We start from the raw sequence: 22037 nt of genomic DNA, 5'->3' as shown, positions 1-22037 counted from the left end.
CGGCGGGGTTCCCTCTGCACACCTTCCCGAAGTGCCCCTTCTTACCGCACTTAAAGCAGGTGGTGCCTTTCGCCGGGCACAGGTTTCTGGTGTGCTTTGGCTGCCCGCAGAAGTAGCAGTTGGGTCCCCGACGCATTGCGGCTGTCGTAGGGCTTCTGGGGGGAGAGCGGGGCCCCGACGGTGTCGGGCTGCCGGGCGGGGAAGATGCCTTCCAAGATGGCGGCACCCTTGGTGCACACGTGGCGGCGTGGATGGCGCAGGCTGAAGAATAGGCGTCCGAGTTTCTCTGGGCCACCTCCAGGGATCGCGCGGTGTCCGCAGCCTGTTTCAGGTCCAATCCCGTTTTTTCCAGCAGTTTTTGCCGGATGTAAGTCGAGCTGAGGCCTGTGATAAAGGCATCGCGAACAAGCTCGTCGGTGTACACTGCGGCTTTTACATCTCGGCACTTGCAGTCTTTGCCAAGCATTTTCAGGGTGCCTAGGAACTCCTCCACCGATTCCCCAGGTCGCTGTGCGCGAGTGGCGAGCAGATGCCTAGCATACACCTCATTCGTAGGCTGCTGGTAATGCGCCTTTAAGATGTCGCAGGCGGCCAGGTACGTGTCGGCGTCTTGGATGAGGGGGTAAACCCGGTGGCTTACCCAATTCCGCAGAATTCCGAGTTTCATACTCGCAGCGTCCGTATCGTCTTTGACGGCTGCGGAATTGTCCAGGAAGAATTCCATACACATAAACCAGTGTCCGAAGCGTGCTGATGCTGATCCAAATCCAAATGTTCGGGTTTCAGGAGTTGATCCATTGTGTTGAAAAATAAGTTAATAAAATTGATGTGCCTCAATAATCCCGAGACTCGATGTTAGCGGAACAAAACAAGGCTTTTATTAACTTAGAAGATAACACGCAGTGGAGAGAGGTATCTTCCATCTGGAGCTCTGCAGTACTGGATATGAGGCCAGACTGAGCTGGCTTACATAGAGGCCAGGTATGGGCGGAGCCCTACAAACAACACATTCCATACATTCCAATATATAATACAATGGTGAGGAGAAACCTGAAACCAACCACAGTCACAGGCAATACAATGGTGAGGGGAAACCTGAAACCAACCACAGTCACAGGCAGTGATGAATGGAATATTTCATCACAGTGACTATTAACCCAGTGCTGTCTGTGGAACAGTACCCTCTTCCCCTCATTGATGATCTTTTTACGGGCCTGGCCGGAGGGCAAAAGTTCAGCAAAATAGACTTATGCCAGGCTTATCTACAAATGCATGTCGATGACAAATCAAAGGAGCTGCTGACAATTGTGACACACAAGGGGCTATACAGGTACTGCCGCCTTCCGTTTGGAATTACGTTGGCCCCTGCTCTATTCCAAAGGGCAATGGATCAGATTTTGAGTGGACTGCCAGGAGTCCAGTGCTACCTGGATGACATCCTTGTCACTGGGACAGATGAGGAGGATCATCTTCTGAGCTTGGATGCGACACTACAGCGACTGAAAGAGTACGGACTCAGAGTTCGTAAAGACAAATGTGAATTCTTTCAGTCTTCAGTTGAGTACCTGGGGCATGTGATTGACGCTACTGGCCTGCATAAGGTGCCATCAAAGGTCAAGGCGATCGTGGAGGCCCCAGCACCCCAGAATGTGAGCCAGTTACGTTCATTTCTGGGGCTACTTAACTACTATGGGAAGTTTATTCCAGACTTAGCAACATTGCTGAAGCCGTTACATCAGTTGCTATGTCAAGGCAAAACATGGAAATGGACTGAACTGTGCAACGAAGCTTTCGCCCAAGCAAAGAAAGCATTGCTGAAATCGGAGGTCCTGACACACTTCGACCCAAAGCTACCCGTGCAGCTAGCATGTGATGCGTCACCATGTGGTGTGGGAGCAGTCATATCCCACATCATGCCTTCGGGTGAAGAGAAACCTATCGCCTTCGCATCACGCACCTTGAACAAGGCCGAGAGTAACTATGCGCAGATCGAGCGCGAGGCCTTGGGAATCGTTTTTGGAGTTCGAAAATTTCATCAGTACCTGTTTGGGAGAAGGTTCACACTCCTGACGGACCACTGTCCATTGACTTCAATCTTCGGGCCCCACACCGGAATTCCGTCTCTCGCTGCAAGCAGGATGCAAAGGTGGGCTTTACTGTTGTCAGGACACACATACGACATCAAATATCGCAAATCAGACTTGCACGGCAACGCAGACGGTCTCTCTCAAGGCTACCCTTGCCTGTTACTCCCCCAGAGCCTCGTCAGATAGACATCTTCTACTTTAGACAAGTGGAGGGAGCACCTGTCACTGCAGTTCAGGTGCGAAGGTACACCCGCAATGATCCAGTCCTGTCTGAGGTAATGGACGATGTCATTCGAGGGAGAGCTATAGGAGATTCTCCTAGTTTGAAACCTTACGTTTCAAAAAGAAATGAGCTCTCCGTCCAGGCAGGTTGTCTTCTTTGGGGACGCCGTGTCATCATTCCGCCACCTCTGAGGGAACCTATACTGCAACAACTTCATACAGGCCACAGTGGGATGGTTCGGATGAAGGAAATGGCAAGAAGCTACTTCTGGTGGCCAGGTCTCGATGGGAATATTGAGGAGAAAGCCAAAACATGTTCCCCATGTCAAAGGGGGAATGTTCCACAGCTGGCAACCCTACACCCCTGGGATTGGCCTGCAGAAGTGTGGCAGCGAGTACATGTGGACTTCGTCGGTCCTTTCGAAGAGATGTTTATGGTGGTTGTGGACGCTCGTAGCAAGTGGCCGGACCGGGTCGCTGTGATGAGGTCTACCACGGCAGAGAAAACAATTGAGAAACTTGGTGAGATGTTCAGCCGTTATGGCTCACCGGAACAACTCGTAAGTGACAACGGTTCACAATTTGTATCACAGGAGTTTGCAACCTTCGTGCATGTGAATGGTGTCCAACACATCAGGTCTGCGCCCTATCATCCCTCTACTAACGGCCAGGCAGAAAGGTTTGTGCAAACTTTGAAACACACCTTGAAGGCATCGCAAGGTCAGGGCTCAATCCACCAATGTCTGAACAGCTTCTTGTTGTCCTACAGGAACAAGCCGCATGCCACAACCAAAACTTCCCCCGCTTCGCTCATGATGAAGAGGCAGTTGCGGACAAGTTTTGACTTACTCAAACCTCCAAGGGCAGAACAGGTTGTCCATTGTCAACAACAAGCTCAAGTTGAAAAGAGACAGAAAAGAGCCAAGGAGAGACGGTCTCACCCTGGAGAGCACGTCCTAGCTCGAAACTACAACACTGGACCGAAATGGGTTCCTGCTATGGTGATCGCGCAGACGGGCCCTGTGTCTTACACGGTTGAGACTGCTGAGGACGTCGTCTGGAGAAGACACACACATCAACTGTTGCTAGGAGCAGAGACAGCCACAGAGGCTCCAACGGCTGGTTGGCCTGAACTGTTTCCGGATGACACCGCAAACCAGCATCCTTTGCCACAGTGCTCTTCTCCAACACAGGAAATCAAAGAGACTGTTCCAACTGTGCAAACTCCTGACTTTCGACTGACACAGGCACCTTCTCCATCCAGGCCTGTGTCAATGCCTACTGCTGTGGAAGCCAGCGATGACCGCCGGTATCCTGTCAGAGAGCGGCAGCCTCCAAGACGCTTGGATCTGTAGGCTTAGTGACTTACCCACAAGACTGGGGCAGAATAAACCCCAGGGTAAAGTCAGGGTTTGAGGCAGTCTACCTCTACCCTAGGTTTGTTGAGTGCATTGAAAGTAACTTACCTGTTGAGGAATAATGTGGACCTTCCATTTAAGAGGGGAGGAAATGTTATGTATTGTGTGTTCTATTGTGTGTTCTCCTCCCACCTGTGGTGTCGCTGTCACAGGAGATAAATGGTTGGGTGTTCTCTGTTAAGTTTAGCTCTCTTTGTTCGGAACTTTCCAGAACTTCCTTTCCTTCCAATAAAGCACTTCATGTTTGAATCTCTGAGTTCCGAGTCCTAAATTGTGTCTAGGTAGAAAGGTACCGACACAACAACTCCCATGGTGCTGATAGGTAAGGAGTTCCAGGATTTTGACCTAGCGACGATGAAGGAACAGCGATATATTTCCAAGTCAGGATGGTGTGTAACTTGGAACTAGATTACTTAGTGGTGTTGGCTATAGATTATCTAGCCACTTATCCCATTGCTGTTCATGGGAGCTTTCTGTGTGCCAACTGGCTGTTGTGTTTGCCAAAACCCAGGCAAAGAAGTTAGACGATAGGCAGCAAAAAAGATAGTTTAGTTTTTTAAGCAAAGAACAGGAGAGTACTTTGAACAAGAAATTCTCTCCCTCCTTTCCATACTTTAAGTGCTCAATTGTGGGGACATGTGTGCATTTCCTGGGTTACTGCCTGTACAATTTGACAATTCAGAAGGATAGACAGAAAGGAAAGTGAGGTGGGGTGGCTTTGTTGGTAAAGGATGGGATCTGTGCAGTGGTGAGAAGTCTTCTTATCGTGTCCACGGACAGTCTATACATAGCCCAGCCAGAACTGGACACAGTTTTGCACCTTGTTGTTGAATTCGGCAAGATCTGCAACAGTGCAGGGTTCCTCTAACGATGGGCATTGCAGGAGATGTTGCATAGTCTGTGCCTCAGTTCCACATTCACAATTTGTTGGGCTGGTTGAATATCCCCATTTGCTTAGTGACACCTTTGAGCAACCTACACCGGTCCTAAGTCTGTTAAGGCACTTCCAGGTTGCCCAGTTGCAATTAGCTCCTGGGGGAAGGCTTTCATCAAGTAAAATTTCCATCGCTGGGGTTGTTCAAGACTGGCGAGCCGGTCTATCCACAAGGCGATGCGGGCTTCAGATGAGGTTGATTGTAATGGAATAACACTGTTCATGAAGCTCTTTCTTGACTTTAGGCGGCTGGGTGTATAGGTGTATGACAATGCAGAGGGTGTCTCTCATCTGATGTTTGATGGAGTTCTTTCTTGATGGCTCAGATGATCAAGATGTAGAATCGGTTTGGGTGGAGATAAAAAATAATAAAGGGAAAAAGTCTCTGGTGGGCGTAGTCTACAGTAGCAATACTGTTGGACAGAGTATAAATTAACAAAAAATGGAGGCCTGTAAAAAAGGTATGGTAATAATCATGGGTGATTTTAATCTCCATATTGATTGGACAAATCAAATTGGCCATGGTAGCCTTGAGGAGGAGTTCATAGAGTGCATCCGGAATGGTTTCCCAGAACAGTATGTAATGGAACCAACCAAGGAGCAGGCTATCTTGGATCTGGTACTGTGTAATGAGACAGAATTAATAAATGATCTCATAGTAAAGGATTCTCTGGGAAAGAGTGATCATAACATGGTTGAATTTCAAATTCAGTTGGAGGATGAGAAAGTTGTATCTCAAACCAGTGTCCTGATCTTAAAGGCAATTACAATGGCATGAGGGCAGAACTGGCTAAAGTGGACTGGAAAAATAAATTAAAGGGTAAGACAGTTGAAATGCAGTGGCAGACATTTAAGAAGATATTTCATAACTCTCAACAAAAATATATTCCAGTGAGAAAGAAAGATTTTTAGAGAAGGGAGCACCATCCGTGGCTAACTAAGGAAGTAAAGGATGGTATCAAATTGAAAACGAAGGCATACAATGTTGCCAAGATTGTTGGGAGACCAGAGGCTTGTGAAATATTAAAAAAAACAGCAAAGATGACTAAAAAAATATTAGAGAGAGAAGATGAATTATGAGAGTAAACTGGCAAGAAACATTAAAACAGATAGTAAGAGCTTTTACAGGTATATAAAAAGGAAGAGGTTAGCTAAAGTAAACGTTGGTCCCTTAGAGGATGAGACTGGGGAATTAATAATGGGGAACGGTGTAAGATTTGCAAAATTTCTGCATTTCCCCGAAGGCTGTTATTAATAAACAGGATCCTGCGTGGACCGTTTAAAATCAAAAAGGGTACCCAAAATGGCATCCGTGCCTCGTGGCAGCAAGCCTGTGAGATTTTAAAATGGACTCTACAATGCAGACAGCTTGGAGAAATCGAAACCAAGCTGCAGGCTTCTGTGAAGAGAGACTTTGTATTTTGGAACCAGACAGGACTCTGAATTATGCATTAGACCGAATTGGAGGCAAATCTAAATTCAGTTTAGGCCTATAGTTAAGGCCATCTAGCACTTTGCATATATTATCAGAAACAGATTAACCGAGCCATCGAGGCCAGACAAGGCCCATCAAGGAACTTTCAGGACAATACAAGTCAATTATCGGGCCGGTAGATGTGATTACCGGCCATCAAAACCCAGTTAGTATGGATTGCTACCATTACTTAAAATAGCTCGCCAAGGTTAAAACAAAGAACTAACCTGATTTGGCACGCAGATAAGGGTTTTCGACAAAGGTATAATTGAAGGCCCTCTCGGGTAGCAAAGGAGTTCAGTGGAGTTCAAGTTTTCGGTCGGGTGCTCGTGTTGGTTGGTGTGCTGGTGCTGCTCTTCGGCCCTTCGCCCTCGTGGCTGCCGCTCTTCCCCCGTCCCGCACTTACCCCCTGGCCTTTGCCCGTGCCCTTTTCCCACACCATCTGGAACTAGCCCCGGCACCGGGTCGGGTGGACACGGACAATTCAGGCCAGGCGAGGCGGGACGCGACGAGGGGAGGAGGGAAGACCACCGGAGAAAGACCAACTGAGGAGAGGCTTCAAATTATTGGGCCTTCAGCCTCGGCCGACCTTCGAATATCTGCACACCAATTCAATCTGGCGGCTGTCGACGAAGAATCATCCCTGCAAGGAAAGGTACCCAAACAGAGACTTTAACTTTGGGGTACTCGAACCTGGACAATGCCCTTGCAGCGCCTCGAGGACACATGACGACGACAAGCTCCAGAGAGCACCAAGAGCGAACCCCGAACCCAACCGCTGTTTTGAGTCTAACAAACCTTTTGATTGGTGAGCATGAAGTTCTGACCCCTTATAGCTTAATCTAGTTAGTTATAAGGGGTGGGATAAGGATAAGGGGTTTTGTTAAGATAGGTGTTTTCCCTCGATGTGCCGTGTGTTCCCCATTCCCTGTATAAGTATATAGTTATTATTCTTTTGCATTTGTATTTTCGCCTGTAGAAGTGTACACTAGTAATTTTTCCCATGAGATTTTATCAAGTTTTTCCTCTTCAATAAAATCTTGGTTTTGTTTACCACCTGTCTACTCAAGTCTTCTCTGTACCGCCGCCTTGTACCTAAGTCCGGTGTCTAGAACCCAGGGGCGTGGGAGCGATTCGAACCGCTCACATAACAGTCAGGGGCATAACTGACTGAGCGTGCGTACGCGCCAAATAACACCACCACAGGCCACCCCCTACAACGGGGAAATGGCAGAGATTCTGAACAAATATTTTGTATCTGTCTTCTCGGTAGAAGACACTAACAACATCCCAATAATGGATAATCAAGGGGCCACAGGGAGGGGGGAACTAAAGACAATCACTATCACTAAGGAAATAGTACTTGGTAAAATAATGGGACTAAAAGATGACAAGTCCCTTGGATCAGATGGCCTGCATCCCAGGGTCTTAAAAGTAGTGGCTGCAGAGATAGTGGATGCATTGGTTGCAATATACCAAAATTCCCTGGACTCTGGAGAGGTCCCAGCAGATTGGAAAACCGCAAATGTAACACCCTTATTTAAGAAAGAATGGAGACAGAAAGCAGGAAATTATAGACCAGTTAGCCTAACATCTGTTGTTGGGAAAATGCTGGAGTCCTTCATTAAGGAAGCAGTAGCAGGGCATTTGGAAAATCATAATGCAGTCGAGCAGAGTCGGCATGGTTTTATGAAAGGGAAATCATGTTTAACAATTTGCTGGCGTTCTTTGAGGAGGTAACGAGCAGAGTGGACAAAGGTGAACCAGTGGATGTGGTGTATTTGGATTTCCAGAAGGCATTCGATAAGGTGCCACATAAAAGGTTACTGCATAAGATAAGAGCTCACAGAATTGGGGGTACAGGAAACTCTCTTTTTACCGGCACCTAAATAACCAGAAATCTCTCTTAACCGGCAAAATTCAGGAGTAGGTTCAGGTAAGATTTACTTCATATTAGTGGCCGTGTAACCGGGGTTTCTGGATCTGTGGCCGTGTAACCGGGGTTCCGGCACCTGTTGCCATGCAACAGGGATGCCTGGATCCCTGGCCGTGTAACCGGGGTTCCTGCACCAGTGATGCCTGGATCTGTGGCCGTGTACGGGGCTCTCGTACCTTAGTAAGTATACCTCTCTGTAATCTGGACTTTTTGATCAACTGGCACCACGCCGGTCCCGTCGGTGCCGGATAAAAAAGAGTTTCCTGTAATATATTACCATGGATAGAGAATTGACTAACTAACAGAAAGCAGAGAGTCGGGATAAATGGGTCCTTTTCCGGTTGGCAAACGGTAACTGGTGGAGTGCCACAGGGATCGGTGCTGGGGCCTCAACTATTTACAATCTACATTAATGACTTGGATGAAGGGACCGAGTGTAATGTAACCAAGATTGTGAATGATACAAAGATGGATGGGAAAGCAAGTTGTGTAGAGGACTCAAAGAACCTGCAAAGGGATATAGACAGGCTAAGTGAGTGGGCAAACATTTGGCAGATGGAGTAAAATGTAGGAAAGTGAGAGGTTATCCACTTCGGCAGGAAAAATAAAAAAGCAAATTATTATTTAAATGGAGATTACAAAATGCTACAGTTCAGAGGGACCTGGGGGTCCTTGTGCATGAAACACAAAAAGTTAGCATGCAGGTACAACAAGTAATCAAAAAGGCAATTGGAATGTTGGCCTTTATTTCAAAGGGGCTGGAGTATAAAAGCAGGGAAGTCCTGCTACAACTGTACAGGGTATTGGTGAGACCACACCTTGAGTACTGCGTACAGTTTTGGTCTCCTTATTTAAGGAAGGATATACTTGCATTGGAGGCAGTTCAGAGACGATTCACTAGGCTAATTCCAGAGATGAGGGGGTTGACTTATGAGGAAAGGTTGAGCTGGCTGTGCCTATACTAATTGGAATTTAGAAGAATGAGAGGTGATCTTATTGAAACATATAAGGTACTGAGGGGGCTCGACAAGGTAGATGCAGAGAGGATGTTTCCCCTCGTGGGGAAATCTAGAACACGGAGGCACAGTTTTAGAATAAAGGGTGTGTTGTGTCTGTGTATAATAAGACACAGACTGCAGGAGAACGGTACAACAGGTGTTTACTCAACGTGGCTCACACTGGAACTGATCTGTACAGATTACTACTCAGTACTATATACAGGTGTGGTCACTGCCGGTACTGCAGTATACATGAGCTGTAAAAGATAGTTCCCCCCTTAAAGGTATATACATTACAGGGTGCCCTTTTAGAACTGAGATGAGGAGGAATTTCTTCTCTGAGGGTCGTAAATCTGTGAAATTCTCTGCCCCAGAGAGCTGTGGAGGCTGGCTCATTAAATACATTTAAGGTGGAGATAGATTTTTGCAAGATAAGGGAGTGATGAGTTATAGGGAGCCTGCGGGGAAGTGGCTTTGAGCCCAAGATCAGTCATGATCTTATTGAATGGCGGAGCAGGCTCGAGGGGCCAAGTGGCCTATTCCTGCTCCTATTTCTTATGTTCTTAATTCTTTCATTGCTACCAGCAAGTGTATTCGCCCATGGGGGCGTCCCGAGGACCTAAAATGCAATATATTAATTCCAATTATTTCTTCCTCTACTTCTTCACCAGAACTCAAACTTGATTCTGCGCCTCTGCCTGGGTTGGCAATCCAGACGACAGCAGGGCAAGTCAGGTGGCCAAACATAGACAAGCACGGAATGCTAAATTGACGAAATGCTAAAAGCATTCTCTACGCCAAGCGCTTGCACGCAAGATGAGGCCAGGTCACGTTGCCATTCATGTCATGCAGAGCTCCTGGGAACCGCCTCTCCCTCTCGGCGCAGGAGGAGATGGGAATGCACATTAATTTGATATCGTGTGTCTTCTCCACCGCACTCTAAAGGGCTCCTCGCCATTGCACTGCAGCCGCTCTCTTGCAGCCAACTCGCGCGCGTGGTTCATTCTGCGGCGAGCCGGACGGGAGCTGCCGTCCGTCCGTTGACGCCCAGACTAGACTCGTCTCCCCTTGAGGTAAGCGCCACGTTTTAATGCGCCTTTTTTTGTGTGTGTGTTTTGTGTCGCGGTAACCTGGAGCCAGCTTACTACGGCCGTTTAATAATCGACGTTGGGATTTATTTAGAAAACGCTGCTTCTTTTCTCCCTTTAAAACAAAAACCCAAGTAGCGTTTGCCCGCGAGTGGCTGTTTTATTGACGCTTCAGTGGAGAAGTGGAAAGACGGGCCACATGGCTGGTATTGTGCTCTAGTAGAAAGATGATGCAAGAATGACTCTCAATGTAAACAGGCGTGCAGACTTCGCAAACTCTTGGACAGCAAAGCCTGTGGCTATTGTTGCCCCATTGGTTTTTTAAAAGTTTTGTACGTTAACTTTTTAACCGAGTTACAATTGCATTTAAAAAAATCAAACGGACGATAGTTATTTCTTTTTCTGGCAGTTGCAGCCTTTGCTGTTGATGACTCACATTCCAGATGGAGTGGGACACACATACCAGGAGCCAGATGCCATCGGGTGTTTCTATTTGGACATAGGAAAATAAAGGAACTTTTGCAGTGCATGCATTCGGAATATTGGCTGTGCTGAAAATCAAGGTCTCACCACAGAAGCCTAATTGTTGGATGCAGAAACAATGTGATAACACTGTATGAAATGAAATAGTTGCCAGTGTCCCATGAAATAGAAACCCTCCTTCGCACACCAGTTTTTCCAGCCACGCATTCACTCAAAAAACTCAAAACTAATTGTAATCGCGCTTTTTTAGTATATTGGTATAATTTAAAGCCCTCCGTTGGATTCCAAATACCAATTATCAAAGTGTAAATACAGGCCTGCAAAATATATATATCAATCAATCATGACACTTCTTACTTGGGTCTAAGTGTGTATTAATTTGTAGTTGCAATTTTCTGCTAATGATGATGCAATAACCACCCTAAAACAACAAGTTGTAGCCAGATTACTCTGGCAGCTGTTTGGTGTAGCTTGATTTGCACGGATAGAGCGCAAATTCTTAAACTGGTAGAGAACAAATTCAGTTCTCCTGTATGGCAATCTACTCACCCTGCCCGAATTTCTGAAAGACAATGCCAGCTGCCCAAAGGAAACGGTGGTATAATTGCAGAAAACTTGGCATATGGCAAAAATAACATCAGAAAGTCAACAAATACAAGAAAAAAATCAGAATTATGATTCCTTTAGGAATGCTCCCTCCAGGGGATCTCCTAATTTGAAAACCTATCCCTGGGAGTATTTTTTTTCTTTAATTGCTATTTTTGTCCTCATCAATGTGAGGGATGATAGTTCTAGGCAATGAAAGTCTTCCCATTTCAGGCACCCAGTGCCAGCAACCAGTACTCCAAGGTCAGTTACAGTCAGATGCAAAGTAATGCTCCCTCTACTCTATCCAGCCACCCTGTATGATACCAGTGTGGCAATTTTTCCATTTCCCACAGGAACATCCATCAGTGAGAGTGCTGAATTAGGGACAATTTTGTGCTGTAGGTCCATGCAATCAACCAATCCAGTGTGATGTTGAACTAATATATAGCCGAAACAGTAGAATATAAGTCAGTGAAAGTAGTGATTAAGCTCTACAGTACTCTGGTCAGACTGCACTTAGAATGCAATGACAAATTCTGGTTGCTAAGACCTAAAGGAAGCACTTGCATGATGAAGCAATGGCGAAGAAGAGCCACAAGATTAATCCCTAGTGTCAAAGGTCTGAGTTATGAGGAAAGATTAGATAAACAGTTTAAAAGGAGCCTGGGCAGTGAGCAGCTGATTAAGAGGAGCGGGAACCCCAAGCATTAACAGTTTAAAAGGAGCAGGAGCTCATACCAGACAAACTGGTAAAAACTCTGATGTCATGGTCTGCACAGAGTGAGGAGCAGTGGAGCTGAGGAATTAGAGCTAAGTGTTTTAATTTATCATTTATCTTAAGTATTAAGAGTATAATGTCTTTTAGGTAAACAAATAGACCGAAGAAGCTAAATAGCCTAAATCGATCTGAGGGGACAAAATGGGTCAAAATAAACTAAGTGGAGGAAGCCAACATTAAACGGATCCAATTTGCATTAACTGGGTATCTACTATACATAATAAATAATCTAGAGTAATTAAAGTACTTGGATATGCACTTGGAAGTGCCGTAATCTACAAGGCTATGGATCAAGAGCTGGAAAGTGGGATTAGGCTGGATAGCTCTATCAGCCAGCACAGACATGATGGGCCGAATGGTCTCCTTCTGTGCTGCAAGTTTCTATGATGGTGTGGAGATGCCGGTGTTGGACTGGGGTGGACAAATGTAAGAAGTCACACAACACCAGGTTATAGTCCAACAGCTTTATTTGAAATCTCAAGCTTTCGGAGCGCTGCTCCTTCGTCAGGTGAAGTGGAGAAATGCATAAAGACACAGCTTATATAGTCAGAGAATAATACCTTTGCTGTGATTATCTCTCTGCCGAGGTGTGATAAATGGCAGTTAGAAAGATTACCTGTAAACATCTGACATTATTCAGATCATAACCTTGGCCCCTATTACTTTTTTACTTGTAATTTTTCCACTCCTTCCCCCCCCCCCCTCCCCCCCTTTCCTTTTGTTTCTCTCTCCCACCTGGCAGCTATCTCTTGCCCTGCCAGTGCACTTCACACCTAATCTCAGCCTATTACCATCTCGTCTGGCTTCGAATACCTTTTATTGTCTCTTCTACTTCTTTTGTCTCTTTCACTTCTTTTGTCTGATTGCAGCCCTGCCTTCGATCTATTTTTTCTTTCCAGTTTTGAAGAAGGGTTCGACCCGAAACGTCAACTCAAATTTCTCTCCACGGATGTTGCCTGACCTGCTGAGTTTTGCCAGCATTTTCTGTTGTTATTTCGGATTTCCAACATCTGCAGTATTTTGCTATCGAAATATTGAATAGTTACTTTGCCTCTGTATTTACCAGGGAGACTAACAGGGTGTTAGTCTGTTGACGCAGAACAGCAGTGAGAAATATTTAAGACATTAGAAGGAGAGATCAAAAAAAATGTGTAAGATAGAAAGGGTGGAGATAATTGATAAGATAAACTAATCAAACTTAGAGGACTAAAACTCCTGGTCCTGATGGAGTACACAGCACATGTTAAAAGACGTTAAAGAAGAGATATAAGAGGCACTATTACATATACATAACAATTTATTAGAAAAGGGAATAGTGACAAAGGGCTGGTGGACAGCTAATGTTGTTCCTATATTTAAGAAGGGAGATCGAACAAGTCCAGGGACATCTAGACCAATTAGCTTAATGTCAGTTGTAGGGAAGATAATGGAATCTTTATTCAAAGATGTAATAGAAAAATATCTGGAAACTGAAAATATAATAAAGAAATAGTATGGATTTCAAAAGGGAAGGCCATGCTTGATTAACCTTATTGAATTATTTGAAGAAGTAACAAGATTAGACAAGGGTAATGCAGTAGATGTAATATTTGGATTTTCAAAAGGCCTTTGATAAGGTACTGCATAGTAGATGCATTAAGGTCAGAGCACATGGAGTCAGGGACAGGTAGGAGAATGGATAGATAACAAGCTGCCTACAAAACAGAAAACTGAGAGGGTAGCTACTCGGACTGACAAAAGGTGGGAAGTGGTGTTCCACAGGGATCAGTGCTGGGGCCACTGTTGTTCACAATTTACATTAATGATTGGGAATCGGAAGTACAATTTCAAAATTTGCGGACGACACCAAATTGGGATGTGTAATTAATACAAAGGAAGAATGCGACAAAATACAGGAAGATGTTAAGCTTACGGAATGGGTGTGTAATTGGCAAATGAATTTCAATATAGGTAAGTGTGAGGTGGTGCATTTTGGTAGGAAGAATGAGGAGGCCACATACTGCTTAGATAATAAGAGCCTGAATGAGGTAGAGGAGCAAACCGATCTAGGGGTACAGATACACAAATGACTGAAAGTAGTGATGCAGGTTAATAAGGCTATTTAAAAAAAAAAAAAAAACAAGTACTGGGGTTCATTTCTAGAGGGTTAGAATTGAAAAGCAGAGAGGTTATGTTAAACTTGTATTTATACTTGTATTGAACCTTGGTTAGACTAATCTTGGAGTACTGTGTACAGTTCTGGTCTCCATATTATAAAAAGGATAAAGAGGCATTGAGGGTGCAAAAAAGATTCACCAAGGATGATAGAATTGAGAGATATACTTATCAGGAAAGGCTGAACAGGCTGGGGCTCTTTTCTCTAGAAAAGAGAAGACTGAGGGGTGACCTGATCGAGGTCTTTAAGATTATGAAACGTTTTGATAGGGTAGTCGTAGAGAAAATGTTCCATTTGTGGGGAAGTCCAAAACTAGGGACCATAAATATATAATAGTCACCAATAAATCTAATGGGGAATTAAAGAGAAACTTCTTTACCCAGAGAATGGTAAGAATGTGGAACATGCTACCATAAGGAGTAGTTGAGGCAAATAGCATAGATGGAACCTAGATGAGCATGAGGGAGAAAGGAATAGGATATGCTGATAGGGTGGGAGGAGGCTCCGAGCATAAATGCTGGCATAGATCAGTTGGACCGAATGGCCTGTTCCTGTGCTGTACACTCGATATAATGCGATGTAAACTTTGGGTTTTCAGCCTGGAAAGGAGGTATTTGAGAGTTCATCTTATGAAGTCATACAAGATAGTTAAAAGAATGGAAAAGGTGAATGTGGAATATTTAAAGTAAATTGCAAGAGTAGTCAAGGGGACACGTGTAGTAAAAGGCAAATTTTGGACTGATGTCAGGAAATTCAAAGAGTAAGCAATACATGGAATAGATTTCCAGATAGAATAGTGGAGGTGAAAACCGTGGCATCATTTTAAGAAACAGTTGGACTTTGCAGTGGCTGGTGTTGGATCTTTAGGGTCTTTCTGAATGGATGAATTAGGATGGGCCAAATGGTCTCCCTTAAGTTGTAATTATCTTGTGAAAAGCAAGTATCTAAACCAGTGTGCACCCTGTTTCCTAGGATTGGAATTCCATCTGATTAGGTGTACTGATGAATTCAATACAGTCTTAGCAGGACAGCAAAGGTTGAAGCAGTGTGTGTAAGTTTCATCAATACAGTACTGGATTTTCATATTCAGGACTTTGTAACAGGAACTCTGGAAAAAACCTCGTGCACGAGTGGTATGTGAAGGATGTCACAAGGGAAGTGACAGTTTGATACTCCTAATCTTTGGCTGTTGAAGTTCAAACTACATTTGAAGGCTGTGTTATGATTTCAGTGAAGTAAGCAGAAGTGGGGAGCAGCTAGCAAGTGTAGTTGCTGCCATTTGTATTTCCATACTAAATGCTTATGGTAGGGAAACGATCCTGTCATTAAACATTTTTACCTACGTTAAGGAGCTTGATGAGAGGTACAAGTTGAGCCAAGCTGGAGAAATTGTAAGCCAGGTATTGATCGTTCAGCCTGTATGTGGCTCTGACATCCACATGCGGAGAGGGAGATCAAAAGAGGCAACCAGAAAGAAGTGCCATTGCACTTTGAGGAGATAACTCAGTTCCTAGGGTAACGTGCGTGTCAAACGTTTGCTTCAGTGTTCCCGACCAATGTCGTCTTGTTAACACTTGTAGAACAATATCTTTTTTATATGTCCCGGGCTCCTCGACCATTGCAGCTACGTTCAACTGCCCACGTGTGGCTGTGTCATTTAGTTGGTACAGACTTAGTGAACATAACCTGGCGATCGAAAAAGGTAGACACAGACAGACACGGCTACCAAGAGAGGACAGGATATGCTCTCACTGCAGTCAGGGAGTGGTGGAGACAGAGATGCACTTCCTCACAGCTTGTAGAAAATATCAGGGCATAAGGGAGAATTTCTACCCAAAATTCACAAAAATATGCCCGGAATTAAGAAATTTGAATGACGACCAAAAACTCCCATACCTACTAGGGGAAGAGAGAAATTGTATAACACTAGCGGCACACTATGTTACAGCTTGCCATAAACAGAGGGACAACCACTAAATATAAGAAAAGAGTATATATAAATTATATGAAAGTATATTTATATACTCGGATATATCTGTTTATACACTGTATGGATAGATCTGTATTTTTGTGAACAAACATGAATGTTTTCCGATGCTTTGGCAACATAAGATGTAACTTGTCATGCCAATAAAGCGAATTGAATTGAATTGAAATTGGTGCATTTGGCAGGACAGATCAAAATCATGTAACCATTTGCCAGTTCCAGACTGCATAGAAATGGGTTCCTTTCTGCACAATTCTCTGGAGGTGATTTTTGTTTCCCACTGTAAAGCAGGTGAGTGGTGGGTGGAGTAAGTGCTGTGTCCACCCAAAGGAATCGGTATAAGACCCGAGCCATTTTCATGGTTGAGACTTATTGATATAAATTCAGTGAGCCGACTTGCTCCTTTTTTTATAGGCAGCTCGCTAATCTGGGGGTGGGAATCTGCCCGGGTTGAATGATCGTGAAGAGCCTGAAGCAGCACCTTTTTTTTTTTTAAAAGGGAGGGATGGAAGCGCTGGGACTGAAAGGAGACGGCAGGCAAAATTTTTGCAGCACCTATGGTAGCACAGAGGTTAAATATGGAAGCTTTTAAGGCTCAAAACCTACACGCGACTGCAATGAAAACGAATGCCAAACTTGCTTCTAGCTTTCCCTGACTACCGCTAAAGATCCCTTTTAATGTATGCTCGAAATGGCTGCCTCTAGACTTCTGCCCGCGTTTGATGGAAGGGAGCAGGAACTGGCAGTAATCCAGTGTTAAGAGATGGAAATAGTTTTGGGGCCATAAGTAGGTTATTTGACCCAGCTTTACCATGTATTCATGAGGCAGAAACAGGCGGGAAGGCTGGCCGCTGGAATCGCGCTCCGCTCAAAGGAACGGGCTGGACCTTGGTGCTAAGTCGGTGTTTCAATTATACGTGCTATTTTGGTAATAAGCAGGCACAAACAGCAGTAGCGACACAAAACCTCCTCCTGTATCTCTGAAGAAAAACAGCTTTCCTTTCATATATACAGAAATGAATCTTTCCTGCTGGTTGCTAAGTATCTCTGACCTTCCCACTTTTAAAATGCAGTAGGCTCTCGATTCCTCGTCTATGTTGTAGGTCATGCAAGGGTAGATTTTTGTCTTCCCTGTTCCTGGAGAATGGAGTGGAGACCCAGTAGGTCAGATCGCCATCCCTATTGTGCTTTCCTGGGGCTTCCCCAGTGGACAGATCTGTGCCTGTGCCTAAAGTAAGGGCAGGACTCGTGTACCTATTTAGATGAGTTGGGAGGGGTTGATCCTGGCTTTCTCCCTCATTTTTCCCCTCTATGCTTATTGGCTGCCTGGCGTAATGATTTGCCCCAGGACTCCTGTGGCCGACGATTTTAAGGCAAGTGTGAAAATTTATTTTGAACTCCCTTTCATCGGGATGATTGGAAGCACTTGCGGCCTTCTGACCGTTCGTTTCCTTCCCTGATGTACAGGGATGTGGCCCAGCCAGGGCTTGGGCCTGCACCTTGGGTGTATCGTGCCCATTGAGCACCCATAGAGGAAAACCTACCCTAGAATCATTGATTTTTCAGTCCCTCATCATCATTGCTGCCAAATCCTGGAGAATCTAAAGCCGTACAGGACTTTACATGTTATGATCTGTTTGAGCAATAACATACAACTTTCCTACATGAACTGATACAGAAATTACAGTGCAGAAACAGACCATCAATGTTCCCGGTAATTTTTTTTGGCCCTGTGTGGCCCCTTTAAGGAGCTGCGTGGGACATTCAAAATACCACAGGTGTGCGTTTTTTACATTGAAAAGCCGGCTGTGCGGGTTCCCAGGAGGGCTGCGCGGCTTACAGGGGACATTGATTCACACTCAATAAAGCTCTGAGATAATTTCTAGGGCCTTGGTAGTTTCCTCCCTCATCTTCCTCCGGATCCTAGGATGTATCTTGTTCGACCCTGCAATTTTGTCATCCTTTAGCCTAAATAATTTGCCTGCAATATTCACTTCATCCATCATCATCATCGCCGCTCATCTCGCTCTCAACCACTACAGGATTAACAACCTCTCTGATATCCCGCTCTTTAGTAAAGACCAATGCAAAATACTTATTAAATATGTTCTCCATTTTTTGATTATTCTCTACAGATTGACTCTCCTCTCACTTCAACAGTTCTATTTTTACTGCTATACTTGTAAAATACAGTACTGTGTGTCAATTTCTCTTACCATCTCATATGAACTAGTTTGCTCCTCCTTTCTGATATCTGCCTTAATTCAATGTGGTGTTCTAGTCTTTGTAGTTACTTTTTCTCTTTCTAGTTGTATATTAAACCACATTGTGGTCACTACTCCCAAGGTATTTACCCATAATTGACTCGGCAATCTGGCCTATTTCATTATTCATATCTACATAAAATTTACAGAAAAAAATAGGTCAACAGGTCTATGACTGTATATTACACAACATATAAAGCAATTGGCTCATTTTTATTTTTGCTTCCTTCTTCCTTTGCTTCTATGGTTAATTTCTCCCACTACCTTTTTATAAGTTGAGGGATTTGGTTTTGTGGATGTTGCGTTTTCTGTCTTTTTATGTTTATACTGTCTTTGGAAGCCCTCATCCATGCCTTTGTCACCTCCAGACTTAACTATTCAATGCTCTCGGCCACCCATTCTCGACTTTTATAACATTTCTGCTCATCTAAAACTCTCCTGTCCTGCACCAGGTCCCACTCCCTATCACCCCTGTCTTTGCTGACCTACATTGGCTCCTGCCTCCAATTTAAAATCATCGTGCTCGTGTTTAAATTCCTTCACGGACTTGCTTGTTCCTATCTCTCTCTAACCTCAGACAGCACTACAACCCTCGCCCCAACCCAACCTTTCCGTTCCTTTGACTCTGGCCTTTTGTATAACCCAACCAATCATTTATATAATGCCTTTAACGTAGTAAAACGTCCCAAATTGCTTCGCGAGCGTTATCAAACGGAATTTGACACAAAGCCACATAAGGAGATATTAGGACAGGTGAGGTCAAAGAGGTAGGTTTTAAGGAGAGTCTTCAAGGAGGAGAGAGAGGCGCTTAGGGCATGGCCGCCAATGGTGGAGTGAATTGGGGATGCACAAGAGGCCAGATTCGAGGAGCGCAAAGATCTCGGAGGGTTGTAGGGCTGGAGGAAGTTACAGAGCTAGGGAGGGGCGAGGCCAGAGAGGGAGTTGAAAATAAGGATGAGAATTTTAAAATTGAGGGAGCCAATGTAGGTTAGTGAGCACAGGAGTGATGGGTGAATTTACAATAGGTAAATTGTGCTTGACTAATCTACTGGAATTTTTTGAGGATGTAACTGGTAGAATAGATAAGGGAGAACCAGTGGATGTGGTGTATTTGGACTTTCAGAAGGTTTTTGATAAGGTCCCGCATAAGAGATCAGCGTGCAAAGTTAAAGCATATGGGATTGGGGGTAAGGTACTGACTTGGATAGAGAACTGGTTGGCAGACAGGAAGCAAAGAGTTGGAATAAACGGGTCTTTTCCCGAGTGGCAGGCAGTGACTAGTGGGGTACCGCAGGGATCGGTGCTAGGACCCCAGCTATTCACAATATATATAAATGATCTAGACGAGGGAACTAGATGTAATATCTCCAAGTTTGCAGACGACACAAAGCTGGGTGGGCGTGTGTGCTGTGAGGAGGATGCCGAGAAACTCCAGTATGATTTGGACAGGTTGGGTGATTGGGTAGATGCATGGCAGATGCAGTATAATGTGGATAAATGCAAGGTTATCCACTTTGGTGGCAAAAACAGGAAGGCAAATTATTATCTGAGCGGCAATAGATTGGGTGAAGGGGAAGTGCAATGAGACCTGGGTGTCCTTGTGCACCAGTCGCTGCAGGTGCAGCAGGCGGCTAAGAAGGCAAATGGTATGTTGGCCTTCATAGCGAGAGGATTCGAGTACAGGAGCAAGGATGTCGCTGCAGTTGTACAGGGCCTTGGTGGGACCACACCTTGAGTATTGTGTGCAGTTTTGGTCGCCTTATCTGCGGAAGGATGTTCTTTCCATGGAGGGAGTGCAGCAAAGATTCACCAGACTGATACCTGGGATAGCAGAAATGACGTATGAGGAGAGATTGGGTCGATTGGGCTTATATTCGCTGGAGTTTAGAAGAATGAGGGGATCTCATTGAAACTTATAAAATTCTAACAGAACTAGACAGACTAGATGCAGGAAGGATGTTCCCGATGGCTGGGGAGTCCAGAACCAGGGGTCACAGCCTAAGGATAAGGGGTAAGCCATTTAGGACTGAGATGAGGAATTTCTTCACCCAGAGAGTGGTGAACCTGTGGAATTCTCTACCACAAAAAGCAGTTGAGGCCAATTCATTAAATATATTCAAGAAGGAGTTAGATATATTTCTTAAGGCTAAAGGGATCAAGGGATATGGGGAGAAAGCAGGGCCAGGGTACTGAATTTGGATGATCAGCCATGATCTCATTGAATGGCGGAGCGGGCTCGAGGGGCTGAATGGCCTACTCCTGCTCCTATCTTCTATGTTTCTATGAAGGGGATTTGGTGCGAGTTAGGATATGGGCAGCAGAATTTTGGGTGAGTTCAATTTATGGAAGATGGGAGGCCGGTCAGGAGAGCGTTGGAATAGTCAAGTCTAGAGATAACGGGCATGGACGAGGCTTTCAGCAGCAGATGAGCTGGGGCAGGGGCGGAGTCAGGCGCTTGTTATGGAGGTGGAAGTAGGCAGTCTTGGTGAGGGAGCAGATATGTGGTTGGAAGCTCATCTTGGGATCAAATTGTACACCAAGGTTGGCCCACCTAAGGCTTTGCCTTCAGTTGCCTGAGCCTTACACTCGAGTTCCCTCTCTTCCTTTGGGGACCCTTAAACCCACCTCATTTACCAGGCTTTTGCAGACCTTCAAATGTCTCTCTCTGGTTCAGTGTCCATTTTTTCCTGTTTGCTCCTCTGTGAAGCGCTTTGGGATCTTTTTCTACATTAAAAATGCTTTGTTAGTGCAAGTTGCTGTATTTTCTCTCCCCTGCCTTTTTTTTTACTGTGTTGAAAGTGAGTCCTCCCTCTTGGCAATAATTTGTTAGGATGTTTTATCTGTTCATCTATAAATCATTGCTTTCTCACTGCATGCTTATTTGACAGTATGAGCACACTCCTGAATGAAAGACACTGACTGTTTACAGAAGTGACCAGTACTGCTCTACCATAGATAGAGTATCTAAGGCAAACCTGAAACTTGTAACAAGTGATCTTGGGAGCATGTAGTTTTTCTTCAGTTAGTGCTGTCTGTAAGGCCAAGTTCTTGTGGTTGACCTACCACATTCATTCTCTCATCATTGGAGTAATTCATTCTGTTCAATCAACACAGAAAAAACATTCTTCAGTGTTCCTTATTTAGTTCCTTGAAATGATACAAATGTTTAAAGAATAATCTTTGCAAAGCTTTTGAAAGTATGTTAAGTTTTTTTAAAAACTAAATCTGTGCAGTTATGTGTCAGCTTCTAGATTTGGAATTGTTTATTATTTTTCTGGTAAGTCCTTTTGATTTAAAAGCTTTTTCAATCGGTGTCTTTCCTGCTGGACTCAGCTGGTCTGTGGCTGCAGCACGATACAATATTTACACTTTTGTCATGGGTCTTTTCTGGTGACGGATACTCATTGGCAGTTCTTGTATTCCCTCCCAATGTCGCTTCCTGCAATGCAAGCAATTTTCCAAATCATTAAAAGCAGCTAATTGTGAAAACTTGAATTACTAAAGAATGATCTTGAGAGAAAGGTGGTATTACTTGATCCCTTGCACACCAATAATGAATTGAAGTCCAGTTTGTCTATAAAATGTAAGAGCTAGCTCTCCAGATTAGACTGAGAATTGACCATGG

General features: G+C 44.6%; 1 protein-coding gene across 3 annotated transcripts in view; it reads left to right on the top strand.

Annotated features, from left to right (window-relative positions):
* LOC147111909 (high affinity cationic amino acid transporter 1-like) overlaps nucleotides 1–22037 on the top strand; it is a 142077-nt gene that overhangs the window by 25984 nt on the left and 94056 nt on the right. For 2 of the 3 annotated variants that reach the window (XM_085999297.1, XM_085999295.1), the window contains exon 2: nucleotides 9741–10142. The gene's annotated coding sequence lies outside the window, so the exon portion shown is untranslated. Of the gene's footprint in view, nucleotides 1–9739; nucleotides 10143–22037 lie in introns of those variants that run through there. The other variant, XM_085999296.1, reaches the window with a different exon arrangement.

The sequence above is a fragment of the Somniosus microcephalus genome, chromosome 10 (assembly GCF_052327205.1).
Source record: "Somniosus microcephalus isolate GS21.2 chromosome 10, FLI_Smic_1.0, whole genome shotgun sequence".
Lineage (NCBI taxonomy): Eukaryota > Metazoa > Chordata > Chondrichthyes > Squaliformes > Somniosidae > Somniosus > Somniosus microcephalus.
Note: the sequence above shows the minus strand (reverse complement) of the source record. Positions and strands in the feature narration are given on the sequence as shown.